The sequence below is a fragment of the Cygnus olor genome, chromosome 7 (genome assembly GCF_009769625.2).
Source record: "Cygnus olor isolate bCygOlo1 chromosome 7, bCygOlo1.pri.v2, whole genome shotgun sequence".
Lineage (NCBI taxonomy): Eukaryota > Metazoa > Chordata > Aves > Anseriformes > Anatidae > Cygnus > Cygnus olor.
Genome location: NC_049175.1, coordinates 17,739,006 through 17,754,466, shown reverse-complemented (window position 1 = coordinate 17,754,466; position 15,461 = coordinate 17,739,006). Strand labels below are relative to the sequence as shown.

Genomic DNA, 15,461 nt, shown 5'->3' with positions numbered 1-15,461 from the left:
CTTGCAGAGCAGTGTGACAGCTCCTATCAGGCTAGCAGTTAGAAAAGCAGGAGCAGAAGATGGTTCAGAGCATACCAACCAGCGGGCAGCAGAAGTTTTGTGCCTAGCAGTAGCATTCAAATAGCAATGCTCAGAAGACGTACAGCACTGACATTTTAAACTTCTTTCCCAGTGTGAAGGCTGCATCATGACACAATCCAAATTTAACCTCGATAGGCTCTATGCTGCCACAGTTGGGATGCTCCCAGTACCCACAGTAGCTAATGCAGGCTTTGCTGAATTGATTTATTTCTTGGCACCAAACAGAAGTCCAAAGGACCTTTTACTTCTCAGTCTAATGCACAATTCCTGCCATACGGAGGCATACGTTGTTATACTGCTGCAGTATTCAGAGACTAGCCAAGATGAGGACCATCCCCCTTGCTGGATGCATACATAGGAAGAAAGACTTCTTACTCAAAAGTTTGTAATGTGTGGACTGCACAGAAAAAGCCTAGCAGATGGAGATGAATTGACTTGCCAAGGTCACTGGACAGGACAATGATGTGTCTAGCATAGGGCTTAGTTGCCTGGTGCTTCTGCACTAAGATGCTCCCTGGAACTCAGCAGCTTGATGCACATGAACAACCCACTTCCTTGAAGATCTTTGTCCTAGAAACAGATCTACTACAGGACAGAGTGGCACAGTCACTTCCTTCATGCACATGGCACAGACTGCAGGGTCAGAGCATGATAACCACTGCAGCATCACAGGCCTGGTATTGTCACTGTGCTATGCCAGAAAAGAAATTCACTTAGGCACTGCTAGTTTCCCTAACGCACACTCAGCACAAAGACTACAAATCTCCTACCAGCATCTCCCAGGGCACTAGACTTCTCTTCACTATGAGCACTTAAGTTCTTCCCCAAGCATTTTTCCATTTCGAATCCCCAGTCACAGGATATGAAGAAAGGAAGGCAAACTTAACAGCTGAACCAAACTGAGCCTTCTTGTATGAGCTCTTAACTGCTCCGGCACTCCTAAGGCTATAACGAGTATTTCGTTTCAGTTCCCTTTCGCTGGGGTTCTGAAAGTGCCCCCGTTGGGACCGTACGGGGGTTTACAGATACTCTCCCACTCATCTCACCAGGGGTGTGATGGCACTGGGTGTCCCAGCTGCGTTTTTACTTTTATGCCAAAAGGTAACAGTCCGTCTCCCTTTTTTCTCCTCACCTTTCATCCAGGAAGGCCCCAAAAGCAAGCATGGTACCTATCAGCACGGACCCTTCTACATCAGCCAGTGTGATACATTCATCTTCCCTGAAGATGAAAAAGCATGCCGCATCCCAAAACTGGCTGGAGGAAGAAGATGCTCTGTTCACTGGAGCATCTCCTGGCTGGTGGGAAGTGACACACATTCTTTGTACCCAAAACACCCTCACGTATGAGGATGAACTTTTGGCTTCAACTGCTGCCAGGGTTGAAGAACTTGAAACTTCTTTGTCTTCCCTCCATGTAAAACAATCCCCTTGTACTGTGATGTCTGTGTGAAGGTGGCAACTAAGGCTCAGCCTCCTGTCACAGCCCATCTCATTCTGGATTTAGCCTGACATCATCAAAGTTCATACTGAACTGCCAGCTTCTCTTCTTGTTTTCATCAATTTGATGCTATTTTTTAAACATATCCATATGTCACAACACTGACGGCATGCCTTTCCTAGCTGTCTTTTCCTCCTCCATTGTCACTATTTCATTTACGCATACAAAGATTCCTAGATCAAATACAGATCACTCAACATCCTGACATTCTCAAGAGCTGACTACAAACTCTGGTTATCACAGAAAACTTCTCCTAAAACGAGTATCAGACGGAGTCTATTTCTCTCCTCAGAAAGTCCTCAGTCAGTGCAACCCTGACACACAGCTCTTGCACGCGTTCAGCCACTGGAGGATCCTGAGGCATAAGGAGACAGTGAGTCATCGCTCAGAGCCGTGAGTTTCTGCAGGTGTGCTGCACTGGGCGGGAAAGTTGAAGTCGTATCTAAAAGAATGGTACATGGCCGAAAATTATGTTCAATTGTGATAGAAGGTAACGGTGTGGCATTACAAAACCCAGTATACCAGCAAAATGCGAAGCAATGATACATGGTCACTCCCCAGAATTGATTCTGGGGAGCTCAAAACATTTCAGAGGGCAAGGCAGCCCAAGAACACAGCCCTGGATGGACAGAACCAGTGGCGACTGCACAATCAATAAGCAATAGTGGCTGTAGAGAGAAACAGCCTCTTGGATCCTGTCAGCTAATATCAAGGTAGAGTGGAATGCTGTTTATTTTAGCCCACTTCAGGCAGATTCTCACAACATCTGGTTAATTATGAAATTCTATTAGGCAAGAGAAAAAAAATGAGTAACAAGTCGCTCATCAAAAGCAGCATAAGGGAAAAAAAAAAGGCTGCAATGATGGGCCACTGAAAGAAAGCATTAGCACTACAATCAGGGGAAGGGTAAGGAGAGAACTCTTGCAAAAACATTATGAGTGATCACGAAGAAAAGGCCATCTACTTGGTGCCTGCTCTGACGGATGCAGTGTTGTCCAGGAAGAAAGCAGAGAAAGAAAAAAAGAAATAAATCAATATGAAGTTCTTTCAGGAATGCAATGAACACAGGGGGTGCCTCTGTTTGGCAGCCCCAGGACACTTGCAGCCCTGGCTCGGATTGTGTGGATATGTTTTTGACTTGTCCCGGTCAGCAGATTAATGGCATTAACGAAGTTTCCATTAGCATCGGAGATTGGGGAGGAGGGTGAAGAGACAGAGGCGTCCAAGCGGAAAGCCACATGACTGCAGAATTGATAAGGCTAAAGATGAAACGGAGCTTCATTGGCAGAAGAGAGGCCAGGAAATGCCACTACAAATTAGCCCCAGGCCTCATTTCTTTTCCCTTCATTATCCAAACCCCTTCAGGAGAAGAATGGAGGAGGTTATGACCCTCTCCCAACACACACATACACAGATATTGAGTGAGTCTCTCTCAATGAACATAGACGTGGGTATATCTGTGTGTGTCTAAGGGTCTGTGTGTGTGGTATATTTGTGTCTGTGCGCATCTGTATTAATGTATTAGGTAAAAAAATCTGTATTTGTATCAATAGATATCTACAACTGTGAAATGGCACATGTTCTCCTATGATCCCTGCAGCTAAGCCATGTAATTTCTTTCACGTTAGTGAGCTCTCACTGGAAGTAAATGCCATTGAAAGGAAAGGCGTTGCATCATTCAGTAGAAGTTCCAGCACCTGAACATGCTGTATGAGCCCACAGTAACTTATATGTGATTTAGAGTTAGTGGGAATAAGCCGGTTTACCTGCATGGGATTGTGCAGGAGCATTTATCTGCAACCATGCACATATACATCCAGATTTTCTGCATACACACTAGCATCTAAGTGACCAAACGTGCATGCCCACTAATGCTGGTCTTGGAAGCGTGCGAGCATGAGTGTGTATATGCATGTAAGTTTCCACATATACATTTTCTGGCAGACTTATCCTTATATCTGCTTCTGAAGGTCTATATACAGGGCATTCCCTGGGGGTATCTACACTCTTCCACGTATATTTTTTCCTTCAGCGTGCATATCCTCCATAGGTGCTTCTGCATTCCACTGATTATTTGTTTGCTTGTCTGTGTCCCAGCTATGTCTCAGCTGAAAGAGGTCCTGATGCGCAGAAGTCTGCACACCCCAAACAACCCCTGGTCTGCACATATGTGTAGCTTTGTTTGTGCATCTTCAAATATTTGTGCATCTGAATACACGTACCTGTATTTATCAACCTCTTTCTGTAAGTTCTATAACTTCTGTAAGTTTATGTGAACTATTCTGCATAACACTGAGTTTTGCTGCCTATCCCAGTGTGTATCATTCTTATGTGTATCAAAAATATATATATATTGCTGTTGACTAGTTACTGTACCTGAAAATTAATGAGTGCAGGTAAATACAACAGTGAACACTGAGAAGTATTTGTGACAAATGCACAGATCCCACTTTACAGGCACGAGAGCTAGCTACGGAGAACATAAGGCGAGATCTATTTTAACTAGCTATTCATATCCCGCAAATTTAGGGACAGGAAGATGATTTGCTGCAGAGATTAAAGAATAACATTTCTCCAAGCCTAATGACGTGTGTTGTTAGTAAGAAAGGTAGGTTCTCTTCAAAGAGACTGTTAGCCATAGGCTACTAACAGGAGAGACAACTTCGCCTAGGGGTAAACAAGAAAACAACCTCCTTCTGCGTTTGGAAACAAAAAGAGAGGAAAAAAGCCAGGGAGGGATGTGTAAATGGAGCTTTGTGCAATGGTGCTCTGTTATGTGAGCTGTATGTGACAATAGCCCTGAAACCCTATGCGAGCAAACTCATAAAAGAGGTCACTGTCTCTTTAATTAAAGCTCCCTGGTTTGAGGTTAAAAACAAACCCAGTGTTTTATGACCAGGTGTGCGTGTGAAAGAGATGGGAACCCGATCCCCAGCCCGGTGACACAGCAGCAGAGAGGAGATAAGGGAGGAAAGCTTTTTATTAAGGTGTCGCTTGACTGCTGCAACAGGGCAGCACCAGCAAGGCGAGTGCTGGAGAGGCGGGATGCACAAGCCCCTGGGACCAAGCCTGCCAACCGCCAGCAGAAACAGAGAGGGAACAGGAGGAGCACCAAGGAGGAACAGGGAAGGTAGCGACTTCCACCAGTGTCCAAGACCTACAGAGGCAATGAGGACAGTGATGGTGTGGCATCTCAGCTGGAGAATAACAGGGGAGCAAGGGCAAGCATAGTTCCCTGCCTGGGCTTGAGAGGGTCAACCCTTAGCGAAGCCTGCACCTTGAGATCTATGAAGGTCTGCAGGCAAGAGCCTCCTGTAGTTCCTGGAGACAACTGGGACTAAGTCTATGCTAGCATCTAATAAAATGCCAAGCCAAGCAGCAGAGAGGTTGCACCCCCTCCCTGAGCCTTCCCTGTCAGTGAGACATACATTGCTCAAGACACTCATGCCCACAGCACCATCACTGACAGCAAATCACACTCAGGAGCTGGGGCCTCCACTAGCAGTATAATGGACTCTTCAGGTCTCACTTCTAAGGAACTGGTCACTGTAACTGAACTCTGTGGAAGCGCCTGTATCCAATGGGTCCATCTGGTTGAGGGCCCCTTCTTCACAGACCTTCCAGCTGGCAGTCCTGTCCCCAAAGCTTGCCAATAGGGAAGTCATTGATTAGCTCTTTTATACTGGCTCTGAAGGCTACAGACATCTGACTTGAAACAGGAGACAACACAGAACCAAGACCCAGACTGCAGGTCACATTCTCTCCTCTCCTATGTAGCAAACACATCACAAGCCCTATATACCACTGTCTCTTGGCACGTGAAACCAAGTGTTCTGAACTCCATCTTCAGCATTGCCATGTGTATCCCTAAAGTCAAAGTGACAGAGCGATGAGATCCTTTGGTACTATAATTACCAAAAGAAAGCTGAAATGTAACATGGAAGAAAAAACTTTCTGATCCTTCTGTCTCATTACAAAGCTACAGAACAGCAACAACACGTGTTCCTGAAGTGCTGTATTACAGACAAATCGAAGGCAAACCTGGTATTTTCTATTTACAAATGTATGCAATTTTCTCTAAAATTGTTTTAATTTGTATTTTAAGAAAATGTGTATAAAGTTTTATTAGATACAACTGAAAGACAGTAGGCCAGCACATCATTTACTGCATTCAGTAAAAATATCAGAGATACAGATGGGAAAAGCAAAATGGAAAACACAGAAGAACAAAACTATAATCACAGAGTGATATTTTACTCACATTTATCAGTCTTCTACCATGGATTTCAAATATTTTTCCAGAGGAGATAAAATATCCTATATCCATGTCATGGGTAGGGAAATGAAGGCACCGAGAAGTGCGATTGCCACAACTAGTGATATCACGAAGAACAGAACCAAAGTCTCAGCCCTGTTCAACAAAAGAATAAAGGATCACTGGACCAAGCTTCCAGCAGCATTTCCTGCAAATTTTCAGCCTAGAAAGATTCCTTTTTTTAAAGCATACATTTCTAGAATTGGTCCTAAATAACTGGTTGAAATTCTACAGTATCATCCAGAGCCAGCAGTCCTTCTGGGCTTGAAAACCATGAAAATTGCAGAATAAATTCATTTGTAGTGTAAATTCACTGGAATCAATTTAATTCTGCCAGGAATGGTTTTAAACCAGTTATGGTAATCTATCTGCTCACAGAAGACAAAGAAAACCCTGAACTACAATTCAGTCATCGCAGTTCTCTTGTAATGCAAACAACGCTCCCAATACAATGCTCCCACAGTCAACAGCAGGCGTAAAAATAGGATACGCAGCCATAAGTCTGACTTCTCATTTCTGAGGCGGGGCAAATTCATAGCTGGTGTAACTCTCTCACCTTCAGTAAAGTTAGACTATGACTAATTTACTCCCTTCCCTTTGACAATTTACTGCCTTTATTGGATAGTTCATATGTAATGGTAAAGCTGATTAAGAACTTAAAATACAGATCCGTGTTGACTGCACATCTTTTAAAATTATTTATGTTCAGCCTAGAATAATTAATTTTCTGAAAGTCCAGATAATTCAACCTGATATTCTGAATATGAGATATTCAGATCTTTAAGCTGTTCTGCATTGCTTTCTTGAAATTTATTTTTTTTTATTACACTAAAATCAAGCATTTCAATCCAAAGAAAAAAATGTTCATTCAAAACTAAAAGAATTTCCCCTCATTTTGCTCCATATCCTCACTTCTTTGGTGCTGCAAACTAACAAATCAGTTGATGGAAATATCCTGTTATAACCTTCAATAACCCATCTGGCTTTGCTCGGGCTGAATTCTCTAAGCTTCACTCCCTGCTACCCCGCTTCCCCTGACACCGATGCACAAGTGGAACCCGTGTACTGCTGAGCACCAGTTAACAGGGATAGCCCCTTCCCTTTACACTTGTGTAAATAGTCGCATGAAGTGTGGGACTTGGGACATATGTTTGTAGTCCCCTGCTGAGCAGAAGCATTACCAGCATCTGCTTTGTAACTAATGCTGGGTCTCCTACAACAAGACTTCAGTGGTGAGGGTGTGTGATTTCTTGGTTGGGTTTGTTCTTGTTGTTCTGCACATCTCCCAGGTTTGCTTCTTGCCCCTTCCACATTCCCTCCCATGTCTGAAGAAAATACTGTCAGCACAGTTTTCCGACTTACACAATTCTCTGTGCTTTTCTGGTTTAGAAAAAGAAAGTGAAGCTTGGTGGCACAGTTATGAGCAGACTGTCAGCTGGACCCTGCTGACCCCAGCACAGCTGTGATGATTCACACCAACAGATTATCAAACTGCTTGAAAAGCTAGGTACTGGTCTTAAGGTTTTTTCCTCTACCTTACTGAAGTGATTAAAGTAGTAACGTGAACTGCAAAAGGCCTAGCAGCAAAGATGCAGCTTAACCATACCTGCTCTGCCAGGGGGGTAACTATAGCTACTTGGATTTTTTTTGGTATGTTTTTTAAGCTGAAAATGTAGATTCAGCATAACTCCCCCGCTCCCGAGAGCAATTATTTTGACAAACTAATTAAAAAATAGAAGAAAGTATTTTAAAATTTGTATGAAATATTCCAGCTTTCACATTCAAAATTATTCCCAAACTTTAAAAAAAGGCTTCATTTTCATTTGACAGTTTAAGAACCCCAATATCATTACTGTCTTTGTGCCTCAGTTCTTCACCTGCAAAAGTGGAATAACAACACCGCCCTAACCTACCAAAGCCCTAAAATCAGGGAAAGTCTCTTGAGATATTTAGATATTATAAGCTTGGAGGCACCTAACCACTACAAAGTTGCCCTCAAAGTTACAGCTCACCCAATCTTTATAATTTAAGGATTTTTAAAACAATGTACAAATTCATTCCTTAAACCCTAGGGACCTGATACTGTAACAAACTAAAAATAAACTGGATCCCAGAGACTAAAACTTTGAAAGCATCTTGACTAACATAGCCACACAGCCTTAACTTTTTTTTGTTCCCTCTAGCATTGGCTTGAAATTGAGAGGTCTTGCTTAGGTATTCTTTACTTAAGGCTCCAAAAAGGGAATATCCTTGGGATTAAAGATGTCCATATAAGACTGTGCAATCCAAATTCAATTCCAAACTCAGCTACAGTTCTGTAACAGTAAACAACCCGGTCGCTTTAGTTCCTCCATTCCCCTTACTTATCTCAGGTTTTCTATCTGCCCCCTTGTCAAGTCTTACGAAGGTCTTATGTGTTTCTCAAATCCAGCACTGTGTTTGTTTTGGTCTAGACGCTTCCATGGAGTAACAAAAACATTTAGAAAGACATACACACACAAATTCCTTATCCAGAAAGAGCTATAAAACTGGTGTAGTCCAGTGGAGGAAAAAATATGGCAAGAGAAAGCAGAAACTATGGTAAAGCATAAGATGAAAAATGAGGAAGAGAATAAAGAGCAGGCTGAACACCAGTCTCATATGAGCAAAAAAGCTTAGGCATTCTACAAAATACCCCTCATTAACAGAGCTCTCAGATAACTCTCTAGTTTGAGAATGACTTCCACACTGATTCCCCCTCTCTCTACCACAAACTTTGTTCGTGCCTATGCACTGTGGGGTTAAGATGATTCAGATTTTTTTTTCTAATAGTACTTTCATAGAGTTCACTAAACAATTTGTGAAAATGCCAGGACAAAGCAGCAGTGAAATAACCTTCTAAGGAAAGAGGCTGAGATGATGAAAAAGTATTAGAGAAGGCCCTTGCAGATAAAAGGTGATATCCCTCTATGGATTTGTTTTGATTCTATTTTTTCCTAAAAAGTTCCCCTTTTTACTGTTTTTCCCAACAAAGCAATGTAATAGTCCCTCTCAGACTCTTCTTCTGAAAGCCTGACACACCATCTTTCTTCCATAAACCCTTTACCCTAGAAACAGGATTACAGAAATTCCCCTCAACACTTTTTCCAACAAAGTAAAACAGAGTTGAAGTAAAAGCAGGTGCAGCAGTAGGAAATGAGAGGCACCCACCTGCTCAGCGCTACAGCTAGTGCACAGCACAGATACCCCAAAACTCTTCAGAGCTAGATACCAGCCTGGAAAAGCCACTGCAGAGCTGATCCTGTACTGCTTCCTTGCAAGGGAAAGACAGGCTGATCTTTTTACATCTCTCATTCTCCACTCCCTGCCTCATCCCTTTTTCCTCTGTTCTTTAAATTATTGAATTTCACCAACTATTTGAAACAAAGTGAGGCACCCACAAAATTAAAGGACGCATTGCCTGAGATTTCAAGAGAGGTTTTCACTCCCAGTGTCTACCACTGGCTTTTGACAGTACAGAAGAGCAGAGCTCTTACCCACTGTACCACAACTCCTAACAAGCCAGTTCTCTCCATAATCCTGTCCCTACTATTTTCTTCTTCCTCCATTCCTAGCTCTTTCACTGCTGCTATTCTCCTCCCAGCTTTTGCTCATTCCTCCCCATGTCCTTCCCCCACTTCTCTTTCCCCTCTCCCCCATTTCCATTCCAAAGTTCTCAGTTAAAAGCATTGCCTGAAGCAAGATCACATCTCCAATAAGAGAGGCAACTTCATTACAGTTTAACATAAAAAGATCAGCTGATATTGATCCATAATTTGGACAAGTGCCATGTTATTGACAGCAAGACAAAATAAGTTAGAGTGGCCATGTTTCAAAAATTCTGTATGTACACTCAATCACTGGAACAGAAATTGCAGCTGGGTATATAATAACACAGCCGTGTTCTCTATTTCCACTGTAGATCAATGCTAATGTGAGGAGGGCCACAGAAGATGGATGTTGCCGACAGAAAACCTTGAAATTCCAGGTTAGGACTTGGGTGGCTTCATGGATAAAAGATTGTGTGTGCAATGGCAGGGTAATTTACATACGAAAGACCAAGCTCCTTCCTTAATACCCAAGAATGCTCTACTTCAAAGTAGTCCATTCTGCATTTAAATTCAGGTTAGGGAAAACAGAAACTGACCCAACATCCTGTGTTAGATAACTACACAGGCTTTAGTTCACAGACATAGGGGACCCCAGGTGGGTTAGACAACTGCAGGACAATATACATTCACATATGGATACACGGAAAAAACACATACGAGCCCTCCATACATTGCTGAACAATCACTCTGCTGGTATGTAGCTTTTCCAGAAGGTAGGTGCTGGCAGGAGAGACAGAATATTTCTTTCTGGTGCTTTTTTACTAGAATCATTTTGCCAGGCTACTGAAGTGGTGCAGAATTTCTAGCCCATGCTGCCTGTTTCACTAGTAAGGTTTATGGCCCCCACGCAACAAACGTTTAAACTGGTCAGCAGGGAGCAAATACAAAAACTTCAGCACCAAAAAGACAATCCTCTACCATCTGAGCTAAATCAGAAATTCCTTTTGCAAGTAACTGTAACAGGTATTTATTCTTTATACAGAGAACAAAACAGTCAGACGAGGCATTATACTTGCACTTTGCCAAGAGCATTTCTTTTTGAGTACTTAGTTCTGTTAAAGTCAAATTCCACACACAGACATCTCCTGTAACAAGGCTGGATCCAGTCACAGCACAGATGGGAGGGCTGAGCAGGACCACCGACCAGCAATGCAGTGCTAGTGTCCCCAGAAGTCAGCACCCCAAAACATTCAGCTCTGAGATACGTGCCTCTACCCTTCCTTAAAATACTCCTCTACCTAGTAGCAGCAAAGATCTTATTTTCTCTGTAAGCATGCTATTTGAGACCAGCATAACTCACTCAGCAATGCACTGCACACTTTTCCTAATGTAGGAATACCAAGTAATTGAAAGAGAAATAATACGCATCAATGAGTAGGATTTTTACTGAGATTTATCCCTTCCTGTTTCCTCCTGATCAGCATGTACTCCTCTTCAAGGCAGAGGACTACAAGCTACACAGTTAACTCAAAACTCTGACGTTGCATTGGTAAATCCTTCTATATAAAAGCATATATATACATATACGCACACGCATACAAAGCATTGGGTGTCTAGGCGGAAACATCATGAGCTCAGCAGTTCAGAAGGTGAAGGGCCTACTCCGACTTACCTCCCAGTTAATGACAAGAAAGTCTTTGCCTGCTGTCACTACCCCTAATTCGGGAAGCTTCTTCAGTACTTGTAAGCAACACATTCATGCTGCTAACCTTATGTTGTATGAACAGAGAATATTGTTTTAAAAGATGGATAGTATGGGGCATTCACAGGAAGTATTCACTTTCAAACTGTTCAGTAAAACAAACTCAATTCCCAGAAAAAATGCTGTCCCATCAAAACTTCAGTTCACATTTCAGTCTTGATCTAAATCCAAACTCCACAACTAGCCGTTATCTTGACATCGAGCCAAACCTTTATTCAGATACTCCTGCATTTTGTGAGCCACACAAGTCTCACGCTGAGGTCTGTGACTCATGCCCATTAGCTAAGTCAGATTATAGACAGTTCTGATGTCTGGTTCCCAGCACAATACTGCAATGTTTAGGACACACAGGGATTGGTGTAGGAGGAGGTTAGCCATGTTTCTACTGATCACATACTTTTACAGACCTGCCTGCAGAGGGACCGTACCAGTAGAAACAGTATAAGAGCCACAGCTCTTCAGACCGTACTTAAGCTCTCACAAAATTCCACCCAGGGCGCTATAAATGCCCTTTCACCTTGATCTTCCTCCTTCCTTCTGAGCCCATCTGGCTAATAGGTGAAAGCGAGGACACCTGTGCACAAAGCCATAAAAGCTGGGAGATTATTCGTTAACTCTGGAAGTTTAATTCCCATCTGAAGCACCTGCTGCGGGCCCTGACTCCCATGGGGGCTGAATCCCCAGCCGGTAGCCCCTCATTCACCTTCTCACTGTTTGGTTTGTTAGCCTCACTGGGGGGTATGCAAGGAGCACGGCCTGTCTCCCTCCCGCACGGGGCTTTCTGGGACCTAGTGTCCTGGCCTTCTCCACCCGGATGGCTCTTGCAGCGGGCTTGCAAAGCTCCTACTGTGGCCTCAGAGTGGCATCTAGTGCTCAGCTGCTGCACTGCTCTTCAACAGCCCTCAGCTGTCCTCAGCTCTAGCAGTTCTCACACAAATTGCCCACCTGCTGCCCAATAACCAGGGTGGAGGACTGCTTCGGACAACAAGCAAAATAACTGGGCTACCTCAGGGAAGTTTGTGTGCTTTTCTCAGCAACTGCAGGATTAACTGATTCCACGGGGAGTAGTTAGGAGTACAGTAAAATTTTAAAGGGAGTAAACTCATCCTTCTGGTCCACCAGGGTGTGATGTATGAAGAGGTTAATTCCTACACAGTCCACATTAGAAGATGGCAACTTCTGTGTAACAACATTCATCCTCCACTGTACACCTGTTGTAGTGTTTTTACTAATAAACACGTACAGGAACCAGAAAGAAATTGCTAAGTATTTCTTCAATGGTTATATCTGTTCTCAGACACTGCAGCTTTTCGCACTGCTGCTTAGAATGACTTTGTCTCCTAAAACTATTTTTTCAAACTTGTTTTTCAAGTGCCAATCAAATCTAAAATGCAGAACCCTCCAAGAGCAGGGCGTCAAAAGAAGACAAGGAACCAGATGCACCTTGTGCCCTTTCCCTACATGCTAGGAATATTTCGGCCAAAACTGCCAGCCATCAAAACCAAAAGACGCAAATTGCCTGGAACTCTTGAGGGAACTCCTGAAGGCAGCACCCTTTTTTTTTTCTTTTTTTCTATTTTTTTTTTAATCAAGTATAATTTTATAGTGTATAATTTAATCAGAATGCTCTGCAGGCAGGTACATTATCCCAGCTGAGCGTGTTTTCTCTTTTCAGCCTGCCTGAGATGAAACGGTTGGATAAGTAAAAGAAAAGCTACATAATTATACAGGAAGTCTGAAGCTTTTGAATTCACTTTTCAGTAGCAGACCTCAAAACGTTTTAACAAAATGTAAAGTGTTGCTAGCCTCACCTTGTCCATCTATAAAATGAAGATAATGCTCGAAGACAGAGGAAGGTGAGGATCAGAACCTAAGTGTCCTAAGCTCTTTCCAGTACAGAAATAGATTTTTTTTCCCATGACATCTGAACAAAAGAAGTTAGAGAAAGACGGAGTGCTTAAATCATATTCTGATGCTCTCCATATTTTAGTTCTGCCAACAGCAAAGATCAGGCATTTATTATGCAGATTCAGAGACACATTCAAATACAGCTAGATAAGTATTAAAATTTCCCAGTTCTTAAAATTCCTCTAAATTAGGGAAAGCTTTCATATTTGGTTTCTGGCTGAGTTAGCTGCTACAAAAATTAGAACACAAAAATTACTTTCACATATAAAAGCAGCAGCAGAACAGGTCCTGTCAATATTTTATATAAAATACACATGGCAAACCAACGAGCTTTCAATAAATGACATTTAAACCAGTTTGTCCCTGGCCTGGCAAAGTGTCCACTATCTACCTTGGCACATGGCTGAGAAGAAACATCCTAGAGACAGAAAGTCCTTCGTGGCAGTAGGGCCTGCATTCACAGATAAAATTCAAGGAGTCAAAGCAGTCTTGATGCTGCAAAGTCAGTTGCTTCAGAACAACACAACAGTAACAGTGTTGTCCCAGACAACAACGCTACCAAGAAAGCCCTGTATTACAGGGCATTACATTACAATTTTCTTGCCAAAAAGAAAACCTGCACGGTGAGAGTCATATGCAATGACTAAGAATCAGCCCATTACTGAACTCTGACTAGCTACACCTACGAGAAACTCAAAAAAGCTGCCTGATGTAGAGCGCACACCACTTACAGCATCGGCACACAGGTCACCACATCCAAATATTTAGCAGTCTAAAAGATCTTCCAAACTGTGGGACCATCTGACATTTTCACCTGGGCATTTCTTGTTTGACTTTTGCTCTAACCACCAACAACTTTAGAACTACTTTTTTCACTGGTTTAAGTACATCAGTATCCAATATAACAGCACCAAGGGCCTTCTGCAGAACAAAAGCCTCCATCTCTTCAGGGCTTTTCAGTATCATCTTCTTACTGCTCCTTCAAAGCTGACCAAATCAATGGAGCAGCAAAAGGCACACACCCCGGTCCCTTTATAGACCAGCTTTGCTGAACGTGTTACAACCAGAGACTGAAAAAAGACTTTGTCCCCCAGTTGCTTTGTTTTTTCACATCCTCAGAAATGATCCTAAGGAACAAACTTGTTAGCACAGGATGAGTCAGGGAACCTAAATTCCTAATTCTTCTTTCCAGATCTGTCACAGACACGTACTGAAATTTTTGGAAATACGTCATCTTTCTGTGTTCCAGCCTACTGTATATAAAATAAGACACAGATGTAAAGCACAATGAGCTCCCCGACAGAAAGATGACAGACAAATTATTCATTTACTTATTATTCACTTACTTTTCTATTTATTTTTAGATAAATCACCCGATTCTCTATCATAAAAGTTTTTGTACCTGTGAATGAAACAGATTAATTTGTCACAAACTCAGAATCATCTGTTATTTGACTACAAGACCACTGTAATTGTGATAAATGTACATGTAGCAGTAAGTAAGAGAAGGCAAACAGGGACAAAAAAAGGAAATATTCGCATAGAACTTCCTATTACCAAGGAAGAGTAAAGACAAAAAGTCTTGATTAAATCGGATTGTATCCTTGAGGTGCAGGTTAATTCACCTGTGAGACTCTGAAATTGTGACATGAGTTTTCTCAGGAGTGACAGAAATAATCACCTTTTGGATTTCAAATTAAGCACATTTATAATCAGCTGAGAAATAAGGATGAGAAAATGGCAACAGCATTTTCAAAGTTCATTTACTTACGCTTTCAGCTACCTGTCTTCTGCAGGACATCCACCAGAGGGCTCCAGGACCCCATTCTTGCTCATTATCGTGGAAAAAAAGCAATTCTGCGAAGTGCCTGCAAAATTGGAATTGGAGAGTTGGAGTCTCCTTTGGTTGCAGCAGAAATTGGGGCAAGGTGTGCGTTTTCAAAGGGGTGCGCATAAGTTTTCCACACTTAAGATTGTTTAAATTTCTGTAACACTGTAAGAATGAACACTGTTTGCTGAATATATTTAAAAAAAAAAGAAAGACTTTTTGTTCTCAAAATACACTCTTTCTACGTATAGGGGCCCCTGTAGAAGACTGAAGATAGATCACAATTAAAATGCATTTTGTTTTAGTAAGAATAAAAGCAGTGGACAAAACATAAAGCTATGCACCGATATTGTAGGCCTACCAAGGGGAAGAGAAAATATTTTCAGCGGTCTCAAGGACACATATGAACATGTGATGGGATTAACTAAAAAAAAAAAAAGAGAGAGAGAGAGAGAGAGAGAGAGGGAGAGAAATAAAGCCACAATATCAAAAAACACATC

The 15,461-nt window shown here is 42.2% G+C and overlaps 1 long non-coding RNA gene across 2 annotated transcripts in view; it reads right to left on the bottom strand.

Annotated features, from left to right (window-relative positions):
* LOC121073171 overlaps positions 1–15,461 on the bottom strand; it is a 103,260-nt gene that overhangs the window by 85,374 nt on the left and 2,425 nt on the right. For both annotated transcript variants that reach the window (XR_005821533.1, XR_005821534.1), the window contains exon 2: positions 14,905–15,001. This is a non-coding gene — a long non-coding RNA (uncharacterized LOC121073171). The remainder of the gene's footprint in view (positions 1–14,904; positions 15,002–15,461) is intronic.